Below are 23,191 nucleotides of genomic sequence, written 5' to 3' on the forward strand. Positions count from 1 at the left end.
ACTGAAAGCAAAAATACATGTAAGATCACTGGTAAGTAAACAACTGAGTACTAAGCATAGTCTCCTCTTCTTCTTTATGCTGCTATTCTGTATTCTTTTGAAGGATGCTTTCACTGCTCTTCCACAAATTATTCACACAGCTGCAACCGTTAGAGAAAGTTCTAAGAAGCTTGAGAGTAAGAATATAAATGTCTCCGAAGTAGTGCTGACTCACAGTGGCATCTGGATTGCTCTGTTTGCGTGATGAATTCTTTTGTCATTAGAGCAAACTTCCTATGAAAAATTGCAGACTGGTTTTAATAAATATTTTAAATGTTACTGAGCTTGTCCGATGCCTTTTGTCTCTGACATTATTAAAGCTATCAGTTTCTCTTTAACTTTGTCCCAAGGCAGCCTTTTTATATTCATGACTTTCATACTGCCTCTTGTCAATATTACAAACCCCTCTGATCACATCATCACAACCCTCATGAAAATGAAGTGATGCAACAATTGTTGAAGGCAAAATAGAAATGTAAGAACAGCATACTTTTGGTAAAAGATGTTTGTGATTGTTTTGAAATTAGGCCTTCCTGTTCACCTAAATTTTCCTAGTAATCCTCAAAATTATGGGCCCTTTCAATTTTCAATTCCATAGTCTCAAAATCAACCATGTCAGAGCTTCTCTCTGAAACAGAAAAGAACTGTAACAAAAGCATTGAAGATAACAATGCGAGGTCTCTTTCCTATTAAATAATGTAAGAGTTAATGAAAAATAAATTAATGCCTGGCACAGCATGCTTCTTTTTTTCAGGGTAGATTTTATTTAGCGTGGCTTAATATTTTAAATAGTCAGGAGGTCTGAATTCAATCACTTAAGGCAGAAACTGTGCAGTGGACTTATTATGAATCCCTAGACCTGAAATTTTGAATACTTGCTTTGCTATAAATGATAAACTAGTCAATGTCTCTGAGTCTCAATTTGAAACTACTTCCAAGATGATGTGGCTTAAAGGGCAAGTTCCTTACCTACTGCTAGACACAAAGCAGCAAGAAAGGGATCGATATAGCAGCACTCACAAACGTTGCCTTGCAAGACACGTGTTGTTGTTGTTTTTCCTGACACAGAGTGTCTAAGAATTAGGAGGAGGAATAAAAAAATGTGGATTTTTTAGCATGCTGGTAACCAAATAATTACTAATAAGAAAAGATTTCTTGGAAACCGGAAAAGGAAGCCATCTAAAACCAGGCAAAGTTTTAACATAAAAGAAAGACAAAAGGGGGAAAAAGCCAAATCTGTTTGTTATGGTTCAAGACAGGAAAACAAAAGTAGACAAGCATTTTCACATGTGTACATCTTCAAAATGCAAATATAAATTTCTTCTACGTAGAAGCAATATATGAATAAGTTGATTCAAAGATCTCTTGGAGAATTTCCTAAATCAGTTCGAATATATTTTCTAAGTTCATCCTCTCCCTTAACACCCCATTTCACACAGCTATAAAGTGTATGTATATTTTATAAGTAATACATTTTTGTAACTGGCTAATAATAGTAATAAATTTACATCGATTATGGTTGAAAGTTAAGAAAAACATTTATATGCAATTCAATATTATATTAAAACGTGTCAAAAATCTGTGATTGTGGAAAGCATTTTCATACCTTCATTATAGCTCGATGCGTAACATCCCATATGTATTTCTATTTTTTGTGTAAAACAAAAAATGTAGAAGAGTACAAAACATAATTCACCTTACATGACAATGGACTATCCAAAGAATAGCTTTTAGTAAACAAACTGGATCTTGATAGCTTTGTGATTTAAGAGATTAACTCTAATAATTTCATGCCTATTTCTTTATTCACAAAGTAAATGTTGTGGTGAACCATGTGTGGTGACATTTTAGAATATAAGAAATAATTCCTGGAAATAACAATGGTACAGTAATAGTTGGTGAATATTACTTCAATAAAGGTACTTCTGAACATTGCTAAAATTAAATAATGTTGCTGAAAAAATTCTATTTCTGACCGCGTATAAAACAAACAACAGGAAATAACAGGTTAAGATGGCTAAGTTCATTTCCACTTATACACACTTATCTAGTTTGTCATTCTTTCATATATCTACATATACATATAAATATGAATTCCTTCATTATATATTGTTTTAATTGCAAGGTTAAACTCCAGTTTGGTTAACATGAAATAATTTCTATCTAATTATCTACTTCATCTTAGGACAACTTATATGAGCTAATGTAGTGGGGTATGTAATATAATTTTCTAATTTCAGAGTGAGCTTCTTACCAGAAATTTTATATATAATCCATGTGTAGTTGGAAATCGTCAAATATTACTACCTATAATATTACTTTACTAAAGCTATGTGAAAACTTAAATTGGAAAGTGCTCTTAAATAAAATATTAATAATCTGTTCTTTAAAGAAATCCTGGAGCCACTGTGATTTGATAGTTCAAATCCACTAGTCACTGTGAGAGAAAAGGAGGCGGTCTGCTCCTTACAATACTTACATTCTCGGAACTCTTACATAAGGTCACTCTGAGGTGGAAGTGACCCAGTGAAAGTGGGTGAAGTATTTGTTTTGAACACATTGTATTTTGCACTTTAACCTACTGTAGCTATCAAGGGAATTCTTCAACTTAGAAAACTGTAAATAAAATTTTGGTCTTTAAAGTATATATGAATTATTCTAAGTATGATGCAGAATAGACGAACACAGTCCTTGGGATGTTGTAATAAAGAGAAACACAATGTTCCCACTGAGCACTCTAATCAGATAGTGTAGAAAACAATTAGCTGGTTTATCATGTATCTGATATCTTTGAACATTTTTGTCAAGTGGATAATAGGATGCCATTGGTTAGCTGTTCCTACTTTTGCCAAAGTGAAGAAAGTAATGAGTTTAAGCCTTCAAAATTTCATCTGTAATGCCACATAAAAAGCCTGGAAATAAAGTCTTGTTTCACTTAGTAATAACGCTGAGATTGCTGAAAAACAAACCCAGGCCCTTATTTTAAGAGAGACTTAAATTTTCACACCCGATGAATTTCTGTCCTCAGAAGGTGTGAGAGGTGGGCTCTCTAGAGAAGCAGTCAGTGACACTTGAATATAAATAGAGAAATATATATACAGCTCACCCAACTGTAATATCAAGTAAATTCCATCTAGGTCAAGTCCATGAGTCAGATATAAAGCTGGAGGCTTCACTGTCTTTTTCTCTGAAATCTATGTTTAATCGCGTGCTCTGTCTTTTCACTTAACATGCATACCTCCAGAATCATCATCTCGATGTTTCACTTGTTTCCCCAGGTCTTTGCGGTAGTGCAAATTTCCCAGCCACACACTGGGGAAGTCAGAATGATCCAGGGCAGCTACAAAAACAGATACCTGCATTTTATCCTGGATTGTTGGCTATAGTACAGTAGTTTTTATTACCCAGTTTCACTGAGTTTCTGTCTTTGTTTTTTTCTGTGAAGGGGGCTGTTGGCCAAATAATTTGGGTACCTATGTTTCTGGTCAGACTATGTCACTAGAAACATTAAAGATTTTGGGGGGGTTATTTTTCCTTTGTTTTAAAGGAACCCCATGTACATAAGACCAATCAATTTCTTTGCTAAAATTTAACATCGCAAGTTAATTGTGGATACAAGTTGTTAAAGCATTTCAGGAAAATCAGTTCACTGAGGTATCTATTCTAAATTGATCCAGTTAATCTAAACTTTTAAAGAATTTATCATTTTGTTCTCAAGAACTAACAGTGTCTATTTAGTGTGCCCCTGATCGGAACAGCTGGTAAGAGTAGCTGGGCACCATCTAATTCTTCTGGTGTTAAGGTACTTGAGCCTGTAAACTCTTAACCCTATACCCACTGCCATCAACTGATAGGTCCCCAAGCCTGTTATATTGTACCACAACATATCTTTCTCCCTAAGAGGGGCTGGTGAGTTTAAACAGAGGGTCTTGCAATTCACAGTCCAAAGCTTACCTGGTAGTGCTACCCAGGCTCCTTATAGATTACTTTAGTCTCTGAGACTTTAATTTCCTCCTTTCAGTTTTTCTCCCAACGAAGAGAAACTGCTAGTTATACTTTCCATGGCTGCTGACATCTTGTGAGATGCCAGACAGCACTCACTTCACTAGGAAGCAGAACATTAATTTTGTGAACTATAATATGCCAATTTATTGCGTTATCCAATAAGACTAATGTTTTAAGCCTTCAAAATGAAATTTGCAAGCCTTTTGCTAATATCTATAACTATGTCCTCTATGAATAACTATAGAAATAGAGATAGATAAATAGAAAGATAGGTACATAGAGACATGCATAAATGTACCTGTATATACACATGTATATATACACATTATATATACACATGTATGTGTATGTGTATATATACTGAGATGCACATATCTGGACTCATCCATAACTACTCATATGTGTATATTCTGATTTACCCACATGCGATCAGTTTAATCTGCCATCTTGCCCTGCCTCTTGTCAACTTCAAATTTTTTTTGAGATTAAATGGAGGACATTTATATGAAAGAAATGGAATCCAGAATATTGGAATGAAAACATGCGTTCAGATAATGAAGGTGTGAAGGTGGGACCATTGTTGCCCTAAACTGTGTCAAACCACTTTTGCCAAGAACACCATCCCTTCTACCATCATTTGATGAGGTTAATAGAGGTTTTCCTGAGGAATGTTTGCCTGAGTTGTCATGGGGGCATCTATGGGCATCACTGGGGTAGATGCCTTTGGGGACATTACTAAATGTCCTCAGGACTGATTACAGCATCCATCTTGTCCATTGATCTCTCATTATGCTGAAGTCCTAGTGAGTCCCACAAAATGAAGCACCGAAGTTGATTCATGAGGACGTTTGCTACTCTCCATAAAAACTTACTTGAATTTTCTAATATATACAAACAAATGTGGGGGATATTTGCTGGAGTAGCAGGTAGTCTTGTGTGCTACTAGTGCAAGACACACAATGTTGTATTAGTTTGAATTTATTGATATGGGCCCATTAAACAGAGATTCTTCATCCAATGGTACAGTTCAAGGCAATAGAAAGATTCTAAGAGTTCATTTGGTTTATTGACTGAAATGATGACTTAAAAGCTGTCCTACATTAAAGTTGCGATGTCAGAACTGCCTTAGTACACACCAGAACATATCCAAGTCTTAAGGAAATTACAGTGTTAAGGCGAATTTATCAAGCCAGACAACCTAGCCATCCAGGTCGGGGAATACTCAGAGGACACACCTCTTACAATTGTGAGGGAATGAAATGTGATTGGAGACACCACACTTAGAGTCCTGTGATTAATCTTCAAAGTACATCAGATATTTCAGAGGGAACTTCCCTACTGATTTGGGAAACCTAACTGCCATGGAAGTGATAAGAGCTTATGGTTCCTGGGACCAAATGACAGCAATTAAAAAGAATCCAAGCACCAATCACAAAAAAAAATTGATTGACATGGACTTAAGAACATGATGTAAGGAGAAGCAGGTCCCTAAAGAAGAACTCATGTTTCGTAACGAGGGAGGCAGTGAAAAAGAAGGAGGTCCTTGACAAGATGGATTGACACTGGGGTGGCAACAATGGGCTGAAACATAAGAACAATTGTGTGCACAACAGGGCTATATTTCACTGTGTTAGTCTGGGAGCTTTAGAGAAACAAACCACAGAAACTCATGTAGAAGAGAGAGTTTTATATAAAGGTTAATTGTGCGTCAGGAAAACATCCCAACCCAGTACTGCCCAAGCCCAACATCAATCTATATATCCAACACCAATCCACAAAGTCCTCCTCCATCTCACAAAACATACACTCTGATGCCGAATGCAGGAGGAAAGCCAAGTCAGGGAATGTGTAAACATCTCAGTGCTGGCAGGGGTCTCTACACAGGTGCTCCAGCACCCAGGGCTGCATCGGGGTATTTCCATGTGGTTTCTTCTCAGGAATGTCTTGCAGGAAGTGAGCCTTGTCAGTTGAAGCAGGGAACTGGCTAAGGCAGCTACACCCTGGTCCAACTGTCAGAAAGCAAGAGACCTGAGAACTAGAACGGCAAGGCTCACCGAGCCATTTATCCATCTGCCCTTCAATTAACCCACATGTGTTTATCGGCCAGGTTGGCACAATCAACTTAAACTATGTCATTCCCTCTGTTATACCCAGAGTCTGAGCCAACTTGATGGCACCTAGCAACAACAATAAATGACGTTGTGCAATCACAATATCTTCATGAGTGAAAATCGACTGAATATTTACTTATATTGTGCAAATTGAATTCTATTCCACTTGAAGAGACTCTCACTTTACTGACCAAAAAAGGGAGTCACGATTAATTTTCAGAGGCACCAACTGACAGCCCCTCATCTCTTTGATGAAGGACAGAGAAACAAGAAGGACTCCTTTAGGATGGCCCCGCTACACCGTCAACTATTTTTACTATTAATCCTTTTCCCAGTTTCCCCCACAGAGTGCACGATCTTTTGCAAAGAGTAATTGTTCATTGGGTAAAATAAACAACTGGGCCTTTCTGTGATTAAACAGAACTGGTTCTGAACTGACACAAAATCCGGACGGTCCCAATATCACTGCAGTCCATCAGTCAGGAGAGAACAGATAGAGGCCAGGTATTAAGTGAGTTTTAGATCAAGTCGGGGCCGGGGTAGCTCCAAACCCATCTTGTAGTGAGTTCTTCAGGTCAAGAAGCAATCATCAGAACGAACACATACAGCACCTGGGAGAATCTGCACATTGGACCTCTGATAACTGGAGGAAGGGAAATTATGGTGGGAACAGCCAAGTGGAAGCCACTACACTTATCCTTAACTAGAACACAGTGGGCCAAAAACAATTCAGCATTTCCAGGAGGAGTACAGCAATCAGTTACTCCATCAGGAATTTAAATGCAAGTATGGTGATTTCCAACAATACCATTCCGCTTGCCTATTTGGCCTGCACAGAAAGCAGATGGACTTTGGGGCCCGTGATAGTACATTAACATAAACTTAGCCAGGTGGTGAGTTCAGTTGCAGTTTCTGTTCCAGACACGTTTTCATTGCTTGAGAAAAATCAAACATTTCCTGGTAGATTGATCTGACAAATTTGTGTTTTCTCCATTCCTGCTTGTAAAACCCATCAGAAGCAATTGTCTTTCAGCTGGCAAGGCCAGCAATATGCCTCCATTGTCTTTTCTTAGGTGTATATCAACTCTCACGCACTAAGCTATCATTTAGTTTGCAGGGACCTGGATTGCCTTTCCTTCCACAAGACATCACATGGATCAGTTGCATTCATGTTAGTATGCTGATAGAGCCTAGTGAGCCAGATGTAGCAACTATACTTGATGAATTAGAAAGCTATCTGCGTGCCAGAGCATGGAAAATAAGTCCGACAGAAATTCAGGCACCTTCCTCCTAAGGTGGTTGATAGGACACAAATTGGGGTTTGGTGGTATGGGCATGCTGAGATATCCCTTATAAAATGACAGATGCATTTTTTACTCTGACCTTTCTGCACTGCCTATTGGATGCCTGGGTTTGAGAGGAAACATGTTCCTCATTTAGGTTTTTGACTCGGACTTCTTTTCTTTTTTCGACAAGAAAATAAGTATAGTTTTTTGTTAATTAGAAAAATTGTTATGTGCTTAAACCAATCAATTCTTTCACCTATATTATTAGTAATTAATTTTGCTTCAAATCACATAAGTGGAACAAAATAGGATATATCTTATGATTGAGATATATGCTGTAGCTAGACTTAAGTGAATTTTTAATACTTTGGTAATCCAAACAGATGTTCTTGGTTTTCTAATTACATTACATGAAGGTTGAAGGAAATTAAAGAGATGACTAATTTTCAAAAGTATTGACACGTGTTTATTTTCAAACATAAAGTCATATGATCCTTAAGCATCTAGCTGAAGATCTAGCATAATATTTGCAAATTTCTGCCATTAGTCATTTACGTGACTCAACAAGGTGTTAATTTTGAGAAGGCTCTGCCAGGTTGTCTTGCAATAGGTGTGGCCACCTGGCCCAGACGGGCTGCACGATCTAATAATGCTGAAAGCGTCAGCCACAAATAGAGATGCAGAGTAAAGTCTTTGGCAGGCCCCTATTGGTAAAACACAATGCAGGTCCCGAAGAGGGGAAAGACATGGAAATGTTCATTTTTCATGCAAAAAAGTTCATGTCCCCCAATGGGAGACTTATCAGAGAAGATTGTTCTGTCAATTTTTCAAAGGTTCAGGTGCTTATTATTCAGTGTAGCCCCCAACATGACACAGCAGCATGATTCCATGCATTTAAAGAATGATGATATCCTGGTAACATGGAAAACTATGCGGTTCACTTCTGGAAGATCTTTATTCCAAGCAGCTTGATGGGAAAACACTTCATTGAGAAGTCTGGGCCACCTTTCTTCAGTTTGCTGTAATGTGTATTCACAGCGAAGAACTTAGATTGTTCATCTGGACCAAGTTTATTCCATGGTTCTGGGTGGTTCTTTCTGTCCCAACTGACATTGGGACTAAACAATAACAGACGCAGAATGTTCAGTGCTGCTCCCGTACCACCAGCTCCAATCAACGCACCGAGAAGAATCAAACTCGGGTGCTGCTTGGTCTGACCAAGCACCTGGTGCAGCATGTTGTAGCTGTGGCCGAGGGTCTGGAAGGAGAACACAAATGTGGCAGGCCCAAGGCCAGAACTCACTCCAGAGAATTTTTAACAGCCACTTTTATTCAATACAAAGAACGTTGGGGTTGAACTAGTTATGCGAATGTTACTAAGACTCCGGAAATACAAAACTCTCATTTGTTCATCATTGGATCGTCAGCATCTAGAACAGAGCATAATCGATCTCAAACCACTGTTACAAAACAAATACATTTTAAATTTATTAGTTAATGAGAAAATGACACTGGATAACAACTTGACATTCTTTTATTAACAGTTACAGAGTATCTAATTTCAGCTCAATCTTCGCTTTAGTTCTATTAAAGTTGTGCTTATTTTTATTATTCTTGTTCTTCTATGTAATGATATTATTTCCTCTGCTGTGGCTATAAAAGATCTGCTAAATGACACTTGCAGTATCTTAAAATCTGGTCAGGAGTCAAACAATAATACCTTTGCTATGTATTCCTTTCTATCTCCCAAAATGTTGATCACAGAATCAGTGTGATCACTGATTTATAAATATATTTATACATTTAAAATGTATTTATAAATATACCTCCCATTTAGTATTCAATATGACGCTGAAAATTAGACCAGGTAGTACACAAATTGTTTTAGAGAGTCAACCACAGAAAAACTGGAAAAATTAAGGTGTGATTTAGAATTGTTAAGAAGTAGTTTACTATAATCTAACCTGATTAGTAGGATCAAATTAATATGAGTTTTCAAATTAACAGTCTATTATTATTATTAAATAAATAAAAGCCAGATTTTCAAAAGAACCATCAAAGTAGTCGTAGTAGGACACTAAAGACCAAGTATTCAAACTTATATGTTTTAAAATGTTCTCCACATATTAAAATTGAATATAAAAAGAATACTGATCCATTATTCAGCATAATGATATATCTTTCATTTTTATTTTAGGAAACAAACTGTAATATTAAATTTATTTTTCATTAGTCATTATACTTTCTGATCATTCAAATGAATAATAGTTTAACAAACACTGAATTTTTAATCAGAAGTATCATATTATTAATCAAAACCACACATTTAATTTTAACATGTTTCCAGAGTTAGAATTGGCACAATAATGAATTATAATGATATTTTATAATACGTTTTGAAATAACAAGGTGTCATTGTTTTGGAAATATATTCCTCTAAGTTTTTACTCAAGACTAAAGGTACTTTTCCATTTTATCAACAGATGGCACTACTCTTTGCCATATTTTGTTGTTGCTAAAATATAACAAAATATTTGCCGAAATCTATCCCTGTTGAATAATATTATGTCTCTTGAACAATTTAATTACTATCAATGAACAATTAATTTCCTTGACATTAATTATATTATATAACAGAAATTTATCAACTTGCTAATATAATACTGATATTCATTAATATAACTTGCTAATTATTTTTAAAGTATTTTCATACATAATATATACAAATCTCCAAGATGCTTGCTAAAGCATCCTTTAAAAGCGTATTTAATGCATTTTTACTCAGAAGATGACCGCTATATTTATTGTCAGCAGTAGTATTACCATCTGACAATTTGCCTGACTGTTATTTGGTTTTTATTGTATTCGGTGCTCTTAAATTTCAAGTGAATTAGGAGGAGAATCTCATAATTCATTGCCACAAATTACCTGTTAATAGTGTTTAAACAACAACACCACCCTTTGCAGTGCAGTCGATGCCGATTCACAGCGACCCAACAGGGGCACGTGGAACTGCCGCCCGCCCCTTGGAGTTTCCGAGACTGTAACTGTTTATTGGAGCCGAAAGCCCCATCTTTCTCTAGAGGAGCAGCTGGTGCGTTTGAACTGGGAACCATGCAGATCACAGACCAATAAGTCACCACTACCCCATCAGGAATAAAGTTGATGGTGATAAGGCATGCATTCTACAAATGTTTGACAGATATAATTGTATTGTGTTAGAAGCGCACTACAAAATCACTATTATAATTTTCAATGTATAGAAAAATCTTCAACTTCCCCTCTGGCAAAGTTGCTTAAACTAATTTGTGTTAGCTGGAAATGTGGAGCCTGAGTAAGAATTGATAAGTTTCTTAAGCTTCCTTATTAATAGTAAAATAATTAGAACATTCCAACCCTAGGGATTTTTCATATTGGTACATTTTTCTGTCAACATTCTTAAGGTTTTTTTTTTTAACATTGACTTGTAATCTATACTGAAGGCTACAATCCTTGATCTTCATTAGCAAATGTTTCTTGTCCTCCTCACTTTTATTAAGCATGTAAGTCTGAGTTGACTAGAGAAACAAATCCATGACACTCATATGCGGATGAGAGATTTATATAAAAAAGAAATTATGTATTGAGAAAACATCCCAGCCCAATCCAGATCAAGTCCTTAAGTCCATTATTATCCCATATTTCTCATACCAGTATGTAAATTCCTCTTTAGGCTCACACAGTGCTAGAAAATCTTGTGGATCCAATAGTAGTAGAAAGTTTTAGCGCTGGCAGAGGTCTCCGCTTGACTCCTCCAGCTCCAGGGCTCCGGGTCTGTCAGCACAGCTCCATGTGTCTTGTCAGCAGGAAGATGAAGCAGAATGAGAGCCTCTGACCACCAGTGAGATATCTCTGTCCTTCGTGCCTCCAAAGGAGGGCATCAAGCTGCAACTTGATTGACAGGCTAGACGCCACCCCTTCGCAAGTTGACAGGAGATTACGTAACTTCCACAGTAGTGTTACCTAGATCCTTTCATATGAAACCAGGGCGTTTAATTCATGAACTTATCTTCTGTGCATTTATATCTAAACACTGATTCCGTCTTCGGGAGAGTGATATTATGACACACCGTTTTAGGGTTTAATGTAGAGTGGCTTATTAATCTAGTCTGCAGCACCTAGTTGGTTTTACTTGGCTGTAATTCTATAGTTTTCAGTTTAACAATAAAAAATAGCTCGATTAAGATTTGTTTACACCTTATTATTTCTAAAACAAAAAGTTCATTATTATAAATAAAACAAAATTTATAAGAGAAGGTGGCTTAGTCCTCTTTTGTATAACTAATTCGTTAACTACCAACCAACCAATCAATCAATCAAGAAATCAAACAAAAAGCTTAAGGGAAGTTGGTGTAAGTATCAAGTTAACTATTCCTAGTAAAAAAAAAATCTACTATAGAATTTCTGGAGTGGGCGATATTGTCATTCATATCTTCATGTAAAACTTGTGGTGTGACTTGGACATTAACTGATTCACTCTTTGGGAGAAAGATGGACATTTCTGTACCTGTAAAGATTGAATTGCAGAAACTCATGGGGCAGATCTACTCTGTTGTACAGGGGCACTGTGAGTCAGATTTTAAAGGCAGTGAGTTTCATGTTTTTTGGGGTTTTTTTTTTTTGTAAAAATAGCACAAGTATCACAGAATGAAATAAAACTCAATTTATATACTACAAAAATGTATGTTAAATGCTCAAATGGTAAACTCCAAAAGCCCATCCAATGATCAGATATGCCTACACTTGGAAAGAGTGCTTGCTTTGCACTTTTCAACGTCATCACACTATTTTGAATTGTAGTACAATTTGAGCAGTGTGTGGAAGATCCATCAAGAACCGCACACATACATTAGAAAACTCAAGAAACCACCATCCCCAATAACAGTAAAATAACACAGTGAAAGAGAGTAGGTAAATTAATTCAAATGAATCAAAATTTATTTTTAGAACATACGGATTAACAAGTACACATATAAATTGCAAAAGGTGCTTAAAATCTAATTAAGCTATCTTGAGAGTGCCCTCCTGTTAAATCTTTAAGATCAACTAAGCCTCATTATCACATTAACCTTCTTTTAGTTCTCTTGTTTTACAAGTGTCATTACATTAATTAGTCATCATATGATTCTATAAGTGCTGCTGGCCACCTCATGAGTGTTTTGTAACATTTCCCCAGTACCTGTATATACAGAAGTAATCTATGAAATCTACTTGTGTATTTAACTAACCCAATAAGGCATGCTGTGCTAATTGAAATAAATGAGTCCAGCAAAAATCCAATTGTACTTTCATGAAAAATAATTCTGTAATATTAAAAATAAGTACTCCACACATTCACTTACTTATATAAAATAATTGTGACAGTGTTTTTCAAGTCCAAGACAACAGGTACATACAAAATAAGAGTGTCAGAGAATTAGTTCACAGGTACATACAAAATAAGAGTATCTGAGATTTGGTTCAGTTTCTCAATCTAAGATGATACACTACATTCTTCTTCGTTCCATGAAGAAGTATTCTCTTGTCTTCTGCCCTTCGTAAGTTCAAACAGCGGGAAGAGAAAGCAGGTATTGTGTATGTGGTATGTTTAAGAAGAACTAAGAAGGATACGCTCAGCTAATCCCTTTCTCTTACATTCTGGATGGGTATGCAATGCGTGTGCAAAAAAGGTACATTTTGCTCTGCGCTGGACAATATGAGATAAGTGGAGTTGGCTCTCTTTCTGTGCGGTGAGGTCTATAGTTGTCTGGTAATGCCTGTCCCTAGATGGACAAACTACACTTTTTAGTCCACAATTGCATTTATCTCAACCACTTTCTCTATGACACTTTTTGTGAAACACTCTATGTACAGCAGGAAACACCACATGGTCACATGGTCCTGAAACATCCATATAATCATTGCTGAAATTGAGTGCAATGTTACAACCACTGTGTCAGTCTATGTCATTGAGGATCTTTGCCCTTTGTTACTGGATACATCAAGTTCTTTGTCTCCAGCAAGCAAGGCCGAGTCATCTGCATACCACAGATTGCTAATTAGTTCTTGTTAATGACATGATCTTCTCTATACAATCCAACTTTTCTGAGCAAACAAGTATTGTGAAAAGATACAACCATGATATAAAATTTTTCTGATTTTAAATCATGCAATATCCCCTTGCTATGTTTGGGTGATTGCTTCTTGGTCTATGCACAGATTCCAGTTGAAAACATTTCTAATTCTTCATAATTTCATACTTTTGTTTGATACATACAGCTAAACACCTTTCCCAAGATCAGTGATATAAGTTCATTAGTTGCTCCAGAGGAAAAAGGTGAGGCTGTCAGCTCACTTAAAATATATTGTCTCAGAAACCTCTTGTAGGGCCACTGTCCATCAGAATCACCTTTGTCAGAGTGGGTTTGGAGTCAATAAAACAGAGGTAAACGCATTTCTAGTATCAGTATTTTCTTATTTCAGTCAAGATTCAGCTAATATCAGGAACCATATATCTCATACTATGCTATATCATTTAATAATTGAAGAAAGCTACCTGTCCAAATGACTGGAAAAGATCCCTATTGGTGTCCATTGGAAGTAAGGAGATCCAATAGAAAACAGATATTATTGAACAATATCATTAATAGCACATTAAGTAAATTTTGCAGAATATCATTCAAATGCAGTTGCAGTAGTGCCTAGATGTGGATTTTGTTTTTAATTACTAACAGCAGGCTTAGGTTGATGAGACTAAACTGACAACATGGAGATGCTGTTATAAAACAGGGACCTTGTGGGGATAATATTCTGTTGTTGTTGTTGTTGTTGTTAGAAGCCATTTTATTGGTTCTAAATAACAGAGACCCTATGAACAACAGAATGAAACTCCAGCAAGGCCTGCAGCACACTCATAATTGTGGCAATGTGTGTTCTCACTATTGTAGACATTGTGTCACTCTATATCAGCGGTGTTAAACTGGGGGCCGGCGGGCCACACGTGGTCCGTGGGGTAATTTTTTTTGTGGCCCGCTCTGCTCTGAAATAATATAAAAACAGAAAAAAATGTTAAGAAGAAAATAGCGCTTAGGGGAGATCGAGGCATTACCGTTCACACAATTCCCTGGTTAACCCTTTAACTACTGAAGATGAGTATACACGTGGCCCAGTGCCTTTGCTGGGGACCCGTGGGTGCGTATACATGCACTGACTCAGTTCCGGCGACATTTGGGAGCAATGTGTCTGCCACTCTCAGTGTCGTGTAAACAGATCCCAAGAGCGAAAAGGTTTAAAAGAGCACTCTGGGTTGTGCTGTTATGAATCATCCCTAGTGGCAACGCTAGTTAACATTTCTAGAGGGAAGTCATTATGATTGCGCATTACATTTGCCAGCTGTCCAACACGTTGTGTTTTTTCATTCGTTACTTTGTTATATTTTCTGTCACAACATAAGAGGTAAGTGAAAACTAGTAGGAGGAACGCGCTGGCAAGTTTCGGGTGAAAAAGAATAATTTTAGTTTTATAAATACATTAAATAAAATAAATGTTTGAATAAAAGCAATTAGATAGTGTTTTAATTATCCTATCCATATTCCTGAATCCTCACTTCAAAATATAAATTTAACAAAATTTGTCAATGTGATGTGACCCACGTGAATCTTGCCTGTTGCACCAAATGGCCCGGGTTTCAATCGAGTTTGACGCCCCTGGACTATCGTTGAAAATCTGCATTTCTTTTTGGTGATACTCTTCTTTACGAATTGTCATGCTCTATTTCAGGGATGGGTTTCTCCTGATATCATGTCTAAAGTCCTTGAGACAAATTCTCAGCATCTTCCCATGGAAGGAACATTCCATCTGTCCCTTAGAATCCACTTCTTTGGAGACAGATGTTTTCTTCCTCTGGCACTCCTCATCAGTACCATCATTAAAATACATAAATTCTCCCTCATTTGTTATCCAACTTTCACATCATACAAGACAATTGAAAATCAATGGCATGAGAGAGGCATAGCATTTCCCAAAATGATATTCACTTTAGAGATATCTGGTGCTGAACACGATGCATCTTTTTTTTTTCTTAAGTGCAATTTCCATGAGCATTGATTGTGTGTCAAAGAAAAATAAAATGCTTGACATCTTTGATTTTTTTCTCCATCTGTATATCTCCATGATGTTGTCTATTGATTCAACAGTGAGGATTCTGGTTTTCGTTAAATTGAGTTCCATTCCACACTGAAAGCTGCAGTCTGTTTTTCATCAGCAGGTGCTACAAGACTTCCTTACTTTTACCAAGCAAGGTGTGTCACCTACATAGTAGTTACTAATAAACCTTTTTTGCAATGCTGATGCTGTATTTTTCTTCATATAACCCATATTCTCAGATTATTTGCTCAGCATACAGGCTGCGAAAATACGGTGAAAGGATACAATCCTGACTCAAACCTTTCCTGATTTGAAACCATGAGTATTCCTCTTTTCTGTTTGAATGAGTACCTCTTGGTCCATGTACAAGTTCCACATGAGCATCATGAATTATTCTAGAATTCCTATTCGTCTCAGTGTTATCCATAGTTTGTTTTGATCCATAGAGTCAAATGCATAGTCAATACAACACAAGTCAACTTCTTTCTGGTATTCTCTGCCATTAGCCGTGATCCATTTAACCTCACTAATGGTGTCCTTCACTTCGTGTCCTCTTCAGGATCCAGCTTGAATGTCCGACAGGTACCTTTGATATACCACTCCATCCATTTCGAATTATCTTCACTAAACTTTTACATATGTGTGATATTTAGTAATGACATTGTCTGATAATTTCTGCATGCTGATGTGTCATGTTTCTTTGGAATGGGAACATATATGTATCTCTTCAAGTTTTCTGGCCAGGTAGCTTTCCTCCAGATTTTTTTGGTATCGAATGGGTGCTTCCAGTACTTTATCAATTTATTGAAGCATTTCAATTGGAATTCTTTCAAATACTAGATCCTAGTTTTTCATTAATGCCTTTAGTAGAGTTTGGATTTCTTCCTTCAATACTATTCGTTCTTGATATTTTGCTGAGCCCTTGAAATTGCTGAATGCCAATTAATTCTTTTTGGTCCAATGTCTCTTTGTATTCATTCCATCTTGTTTTCATGTGTTTACCTTTCACCAATCAGCTTGTTTTACTGTATCAGCTTGTGCTGATGAGATTCTGAAAACTATGTCACAAGTGTTACAAATACCAGCAGGGTCATCCAATTTGAACAGGTTTCAGTTGAACATTCAGATTAAGAACGGCCTACAAAGAAGAAATAAACTGTCCTCTGCGGGATTAGCCACTGAAAATATTTTGAACATCCTGTTAAATGTAGTTTACTCAAAGGCTATTACTCATGAAACCACTACTGTGTGGTAACAAAATGCTCTGGTTTCCTGAGTTACATTATTTGAATTCTGATTATTACATTACATTTAAAGGACCCGCACATATACAAAAGAGGATTAGATACTGTAGTAAAGGAAAAAAATACAAAGTGAAAAAAACTATCATTTTAAAGAAAATGCATTTTAGGAGCTGGATAGAGAAATATCTCATTTGGAAGCATTACAAACAGGAGGGCTGAATCAGCAATTAAATCCTGTGTCCTCCAATGTCCCTAAGCAATGGGTTTACTCAGTATACTAAGGCACATTGGATATGGTTTAAAGACATAATATAAAATGAAAACAAGATGAATAAAGACTGATTAAGCTGCAAGAAATGGAAGATATACTCAGGAGTATAATTAGCATCTTAAAGGCATAAAAATGAAAATTCTATCTTAAAATCTAATGTGCATACCTGCACGTACACTGAGGTAGTTAGTTTATTGGGCCAACCTGGCCAATAAACACATGTGGGGTTAATTGAAGGGTAGAGGGATAAATGGCTCAGTGAGCCTCACCTTTCTAGTTCTTGGGTATCTTGCTTTCTGATGATCAGATCAGGGTGCAGCTGCCTTAGCCAGATCCCTGCTTCAGCTGGCAAGGCTCACTTTCTGCAAGACATCCCTGAGGAGAAGCTCCATGGACCTACCCCGATGCAGCCCTGTGTGCTGGAGCAGTCATGTGGAGACCCCTGCCAGCGCTGAGATGCTTCCGTGTTCACTGATTTGGCTTTCCTCCTGCAGTTGACGTCATAATGTGTGTTTTGTGAGATGGAAGAGGACTTTGTGGATTGGTGTCAGACATATGGGCTAACGTTGGACTTTTGGGATTGGGCAACACTGGGTTGGGGTGTTTTCTTGATGCGCATTTAACATTTATATAAAACTCTCTTTTATGCATGAGTTTCTGTGGATTTGTTTCTCTAAAGTACCCAGACTCATACAATACATATGCACACACATATGCATATGTAGATACTCTGAGGGCTAACCATGCTTAATTGTGTTTTCATTAGAAAAACAGAAATCATTTGTGATACCATATAATAAAACAACTGACAAAAGAAATAGGGTACAAATCTTAGAGGAATCTGTAATGATTCTTCAAAGAGATCTAGAATCAGAAATGAATGAGAAACAATGATTCATTAGCATATATTTGTTAACAAATATTTACTGAGTTATAAATATATACTATGTATTTCTCTATGCACTGAAATCTTAAAAAAATGGGGGACAACAAAACAGAGCAATAATTCCTTCAATAAGAGAGGAAAAATATTAAAACACAAAATTTACAAATTACCCTATTTAATGAAATTGTGCTGTCATTTCATTTATCCAAAGAGAAGTTTCTGCCAATCTAATTGATTTTTTTTCCATAAAACTTTCCAAGATGCTAAAATATGTTTGGGGGGAAAAGTAAAACAGTGATAACAAAAGTATGCTAAGAAAATGCTAAGATACATGCATTTGTTAAAAAGTTAAGTGCTGTGCATAAAGAAAGGCGTTTGCGAAGGATCTTGGGTGCTAGAAAGTACTATTACTTCTTGGGAGGCTTAACTGAGAAAAGTCACTCTCATCAAACCCAGTCTGACTCAGAGCACCTCTCTGCGGAAAACCGCATAACTACTTTTTAGGGTTTCTGGGATTCTAAATGTCTTGAGGAACAGACAGCCTCATCTTTATCCCACGGAGTGTTTGGTAGGTTTTGAGAGGTGAAAAACGGAGATGCAAAACGGAGATAGAATTCAAACAGAGATGTGAAGTTGAGAAAGATTTTATTGAGGGAGAAAACTCCTGAGAGGGGAAGAGAGAGCAGAGAAAGGGACAGGAGCATCTTGAGCTCCCAGGCGGAGTCCTTGACCCACTGAGTTAGGTCTGGGAAATCCTGCCTGTCAGCGAGGTGGTGGGATATTTGTAGGGTTTGGGTCAGGGAGATATGCAAATGAGGTGAAGAGAGCTGCTGGTGCTTGAGCCTATAAGAAGAAAGGAGGCTTCCTGGTGCTGCAACTGCAAAGACTGAGTCCTTCACAGACCAGCCTCTTGGAATGTGGGGGAATGGGCTTCACAGTCCAGCTCTGATCTGGAGCGGTAGAAGGAAGGACCATACAGTCCACCTGACTATCCATCTTTTTGAGAGGCTGGGGAAGGGGCTGCATGGTCCCAGACACTGGCTGAACACACTGACCAGACCCGGTCCAAGCAGGTTTAAACTGCAGTCTTTGTGGTTAAAAGCCCAATGATTAGCCCATAGCACCAAAATATTCAAGTCAACAGTTTGAGTAGGATGGAATTGGGCTATGGAATTCTGCTGGAGGAGAATTATATCAAGTGCTTATAAAAATTGTGAATAAAATTGTAGAAAACATTCATAAGAGGTGTCACAACATCCTCATGGTATCCCTGGATGTATTTCAAGGTGCAGTTATTATTGGTGAGAATGAAATTCTTATCTGCACCCAAAGCCACTTAAAAACATGTGGAAATAAGTTTCTGAGGTAAACCACAATCAGGAGGAAATCTACTAAAGGGAAGAGAGGCAAGACAACAATGGATCACCTCTATACTTGGATTAGATGTGGTTCTAAAAGGAGCATTGTCCCTGGGTGGGAATACACAAATCACTAAGGCCAAAGGAGAAATTATTTCTTTGAACTGTGAAGGCTTGTGGCAGACATGGAATATATTATTTTCATATCTCTCACAGTTACATATCACACAAGAAAATATACAAAGCTACGTAAAGACAAAACGTGACTGGGCCAAAACGCAGAGAGTCACTGTTTAAGAAGCATTTTTCCCTCACATATTGCCCCAAGTGTCTACACCAAGATCATGGGTTAGGAAATACCTGCACCCTCCTGGAATGAAATAACTAAGAAACAGAGAGCATCAGAATCCAGCTGGCAAATGTCGTAGACATAAATACGGCACAAGTCCTGGAACCTTTATAAAGTGAGGAAGCTGTTATGTTATAGAGGTCATAGTGAGTTATTGGTCTGCACAAGTCCCATGAGGTCACACTATTCAAAAACATCAATCTCAATTTCAGCTTCTGAATCAGCTGAAGGTTATTCTTAAAAGCTGAAAAAAAATGTAGGACTTCCATAAAATCCCTTGAGTTCTACTTTCATCAATCCAGGTAATTCTATTTTGGCACTGGGACTGAGCGTGCCTATTCCGACACGAAAATATATTTTTAAATAATTTTATTGGGGGTTTGTACAATGCTTATAACAATCCATCCATCCATTGTGTCAAGCACATTTGTACAATTGTTTCCCTCATCATTCTCAAAACATTTGCTTTCTGCTTGAGCCCTTGGAATCAGCTCCTCATTTTCCCCCCCTCCCCACTCCATCCTCCCTCATGAACCCTTGATAATTTATAAATTATTATTATTTTGTCATATCTTATGCTATCTGACATCTCCCTTTACCCACTTTTCTGTTGTCTGTCCTCCAGAGAGGAGGTTCTATGTAGATCCTTGTAATCAGATCCCTCTTTCTACCCCACCTTCACTCCACCCTCCCAGTATCACCACTCTAGTCACTGGTCCTGAAGGGTTCATCTGTTCTGATTCCCTGTGTTTGCAGTTCCTATGTGTACCAGTGTGCATCCTCTTTTCTAGCCCGGTTTATAAGGTAGAATTGGAATCATGATAGTCAGGGGTCGGGGTGGGGGAGAGGAAGCATTTAAGAACTAGAGGAAAGTTGTATGTTTCACTGTTGCTACACTGCATCCTGACTGGCTCGTCTCCTTCCCACGCCTCTTCTGTAAGGGGGTGTCCAGTTGTCCACAGATGGACTTTGAGTCCCCAATCTTCACTGCCCTTCATTCACAATGATATGATTTTTTGTTTCTTGATGTCTGATACCTGATCTCTTCAACACCACATGATCACATAGACTGGTGTGCTTCTTCAATGTGGGCTTTGTTGCTTCTCAGCTACATGGCTGCTTGTTTAACTTCAGACCTTTAAGGCCCCAGATGCTATATCTTTTGATATCCCGACACCATCATCTTTCTTCACCGCATTTGATTATGTACTCATTGAGGGTCTTCCTTCCTTCTCAAGGGCAAGTGACAACTAGTTCATGGGTTTAAAGAAAAATTTGGAGATCATAAAGCTTATATGAGACAATGCCTTCCAGATGGAAGGAATCTGGACCACTGAATGACTCTATAAAACATAGCCCCCTCACCAACTTATGACTGACTGCGTTAAGAAAGAGAAATGAACCTAAGATATTGAAAATGTGGGTTAAACTTCTTGAAAAACAAATATTTAAAATATCATGGCTTAAACAAAAGCAAGTAGTAATATTAAGAGTCATCAAGAAGTATATTTTCTTCATTCTCATTTAAATTGCTATAACAAAGAGCTCCCCAAAGCAGTGGAGTAAACAATGTCACTATTGTAGATATGCATTTTATTAAGCTTGATGTCATTGCATAAACCACTGTATTAGTTTATACTATACTATTTACCAATTAACACACATGTGCTTTTGAACTTCAAGCCCCTTGAGGTGCTCATAGCAAGTATCAGACCAAAACATGCATTGAATTAGGTAAATCTGCTATACAAGACCTCTTTAGAATGTTGAAAAGCAAGGATGTTACTTTGAGGACTATGGTGCACCGCACCAAAGCCATGGTATTTTCAGTTGCCTCATATGCATGTGCAAGTTGGACATTGAATAAGGAAGACCAAAAAAGAATCAATGCATTTAAATTGCGGTGCTGGAGAAAAATATTGGAAGTACTATGTACTTACTAAATGAACAACCCAATCTGTATTGGAAGAAGTAAGACCAGAGTGCTCCTTAGAGTCAAGGATGCCGGGATTTGGACTTACATACTTTGGACATGTTGTCAGGAAGAACTAGTTCTTGGAGAAGGACACCAGGCTTACTACAGCAGAGGACCAGAAAAAGGGGAGAGACCTTGCACGTGATGAATTGACATAGTTGCTTCCTAGATGGACTCAAACATAAGAACGATTGAGAGGGTCGCTCAGAACTTGGCTGTGTGTTGATTTGCTGTACGAATAATTTCTATACGTCAGAACCAACTAAAAGGCACCCAACATAATAGAAATTAGGAAAATACATTTCTACTGTTTTAACTTTCTGTGACTCATGATACATATAGCAAGTACCTACATTTTCTAGCTCTAAGATTTACAGGTTGGGAATGACTAGACTTTCTACTCCCACAAAGAGTTACAGCCTCGGAAACACAAAGGGGTAATTCGACCCTATCATGCAGAGTTGCTATGAGTCAGCTTCAACTCCATGCAGTGAGTTTGGTTTGGATGAGGCCTTGGAGGAAAGTTGCTGCTTTCCCTGTGTTCTGTGCTGCCACCTGGTGGAGAATATGTAACTGCATGAATCTGAAGAAGTGGATTCATTCCAGACACTAGCACAAAGACCCTTGGAGATTTATGTATCTCACTGATTGCATTAAAAGTCATATTACCTAAACAAATATTTTAAAATTTCATTCAACGTGTTTTAAACTACTGGATAAGATGATTTCAACAATAAAAACTTCGAAGCGGGAAATAATGTCACATCAAATGGTTATGAAGGCATTAAATTTGTGGATAGGCACTCTGGTAACAAATGGGCTAGCATACTCCTTATCACAGCGTCAGTGCTTTAAACAACACATATTTATTCTTATGAATTTCTAGAAGCCTGCAATTCAAAATCAAATCCCTATCTTTGAGCTAAAGGCAGGCTTTGGTTCCCTCCAGAGACTCTACGAAAAAATCTGTTCCCTCACAGCCTTTAGCTTCTGTGGGCCACCTTCATTATTTGGCCTTTTAGCTCTTGCATCACTGTCTAAAATAATAACCATGGAATTACATTGATTAATACATGTATACCTTTTGGGGAGACACTATTCAGATGCCCACAAACAGAATCCCTTTGCATTTTTGGTCTAATAACTTCATTGAATAGCTTACTTTCTCCTAGTTTAAAATGAATCTTCTGGCTGCCCCCATCACACCTTTACTAACAAGCAAAGTGGAGCGGGGCGGAAGGCATATATCTTTTTTTATGATCACATTTTTATCTTTCAGATTCCATTGACCAAAATTTGGTCCCAGGGCAGTACTTTGCTTTGTAATAGTTAAGGAAAAGTAATTTTCCTGTGGGGGATAGGAGACTGACTAAGTTGAGAAAAACAAGCAGTCTTTTGTTCACATGCAGTGACAAAAGCTAAACAACCTGGAGTTACAATAAATTAAGTCTAGGTCCTCACATTTTAATAATTAATATATCGAGATCCATATCTTATAATATTC

At 37.4% G+C, this 23,191-nt stretch overlaps 1 protein-coding gene and 1 pseudogene across 3 annotated transcripts in view; both read right to left on the reverse strand.

Moving 5' to 3' along the window:
• FSTL5 (follistatin like 5) overlaps positions 1-23,191 on the reverse strand; it is an 812,142-nt gene that overhangs the window by 202,076 nt on the left and 586,875 nt on the right. The window lies entirely within an intron of this gene.
• On the reverse strand, positions 8,379-8,678 carry LOC142443053 (cytochrome c oxidase subunit NDUFA4 pseudogene; annotated as a pseudogene).

This window comes from Tenrec ecaudatus, chromosome 3 (genome assembly GCF_050624435.1).
Source record: "Tenrec ecaudatus isolate mTenEca1 chromosome 3, mTenEca1.hap1, whole genome shotgun sequence".
Lineage (NCBI taxonomy): Eukaryota > Metazoa > Chordata > Mammalia > Afrosoricida > Tenrecidae > Tenrec > Tenrec ecaudatus.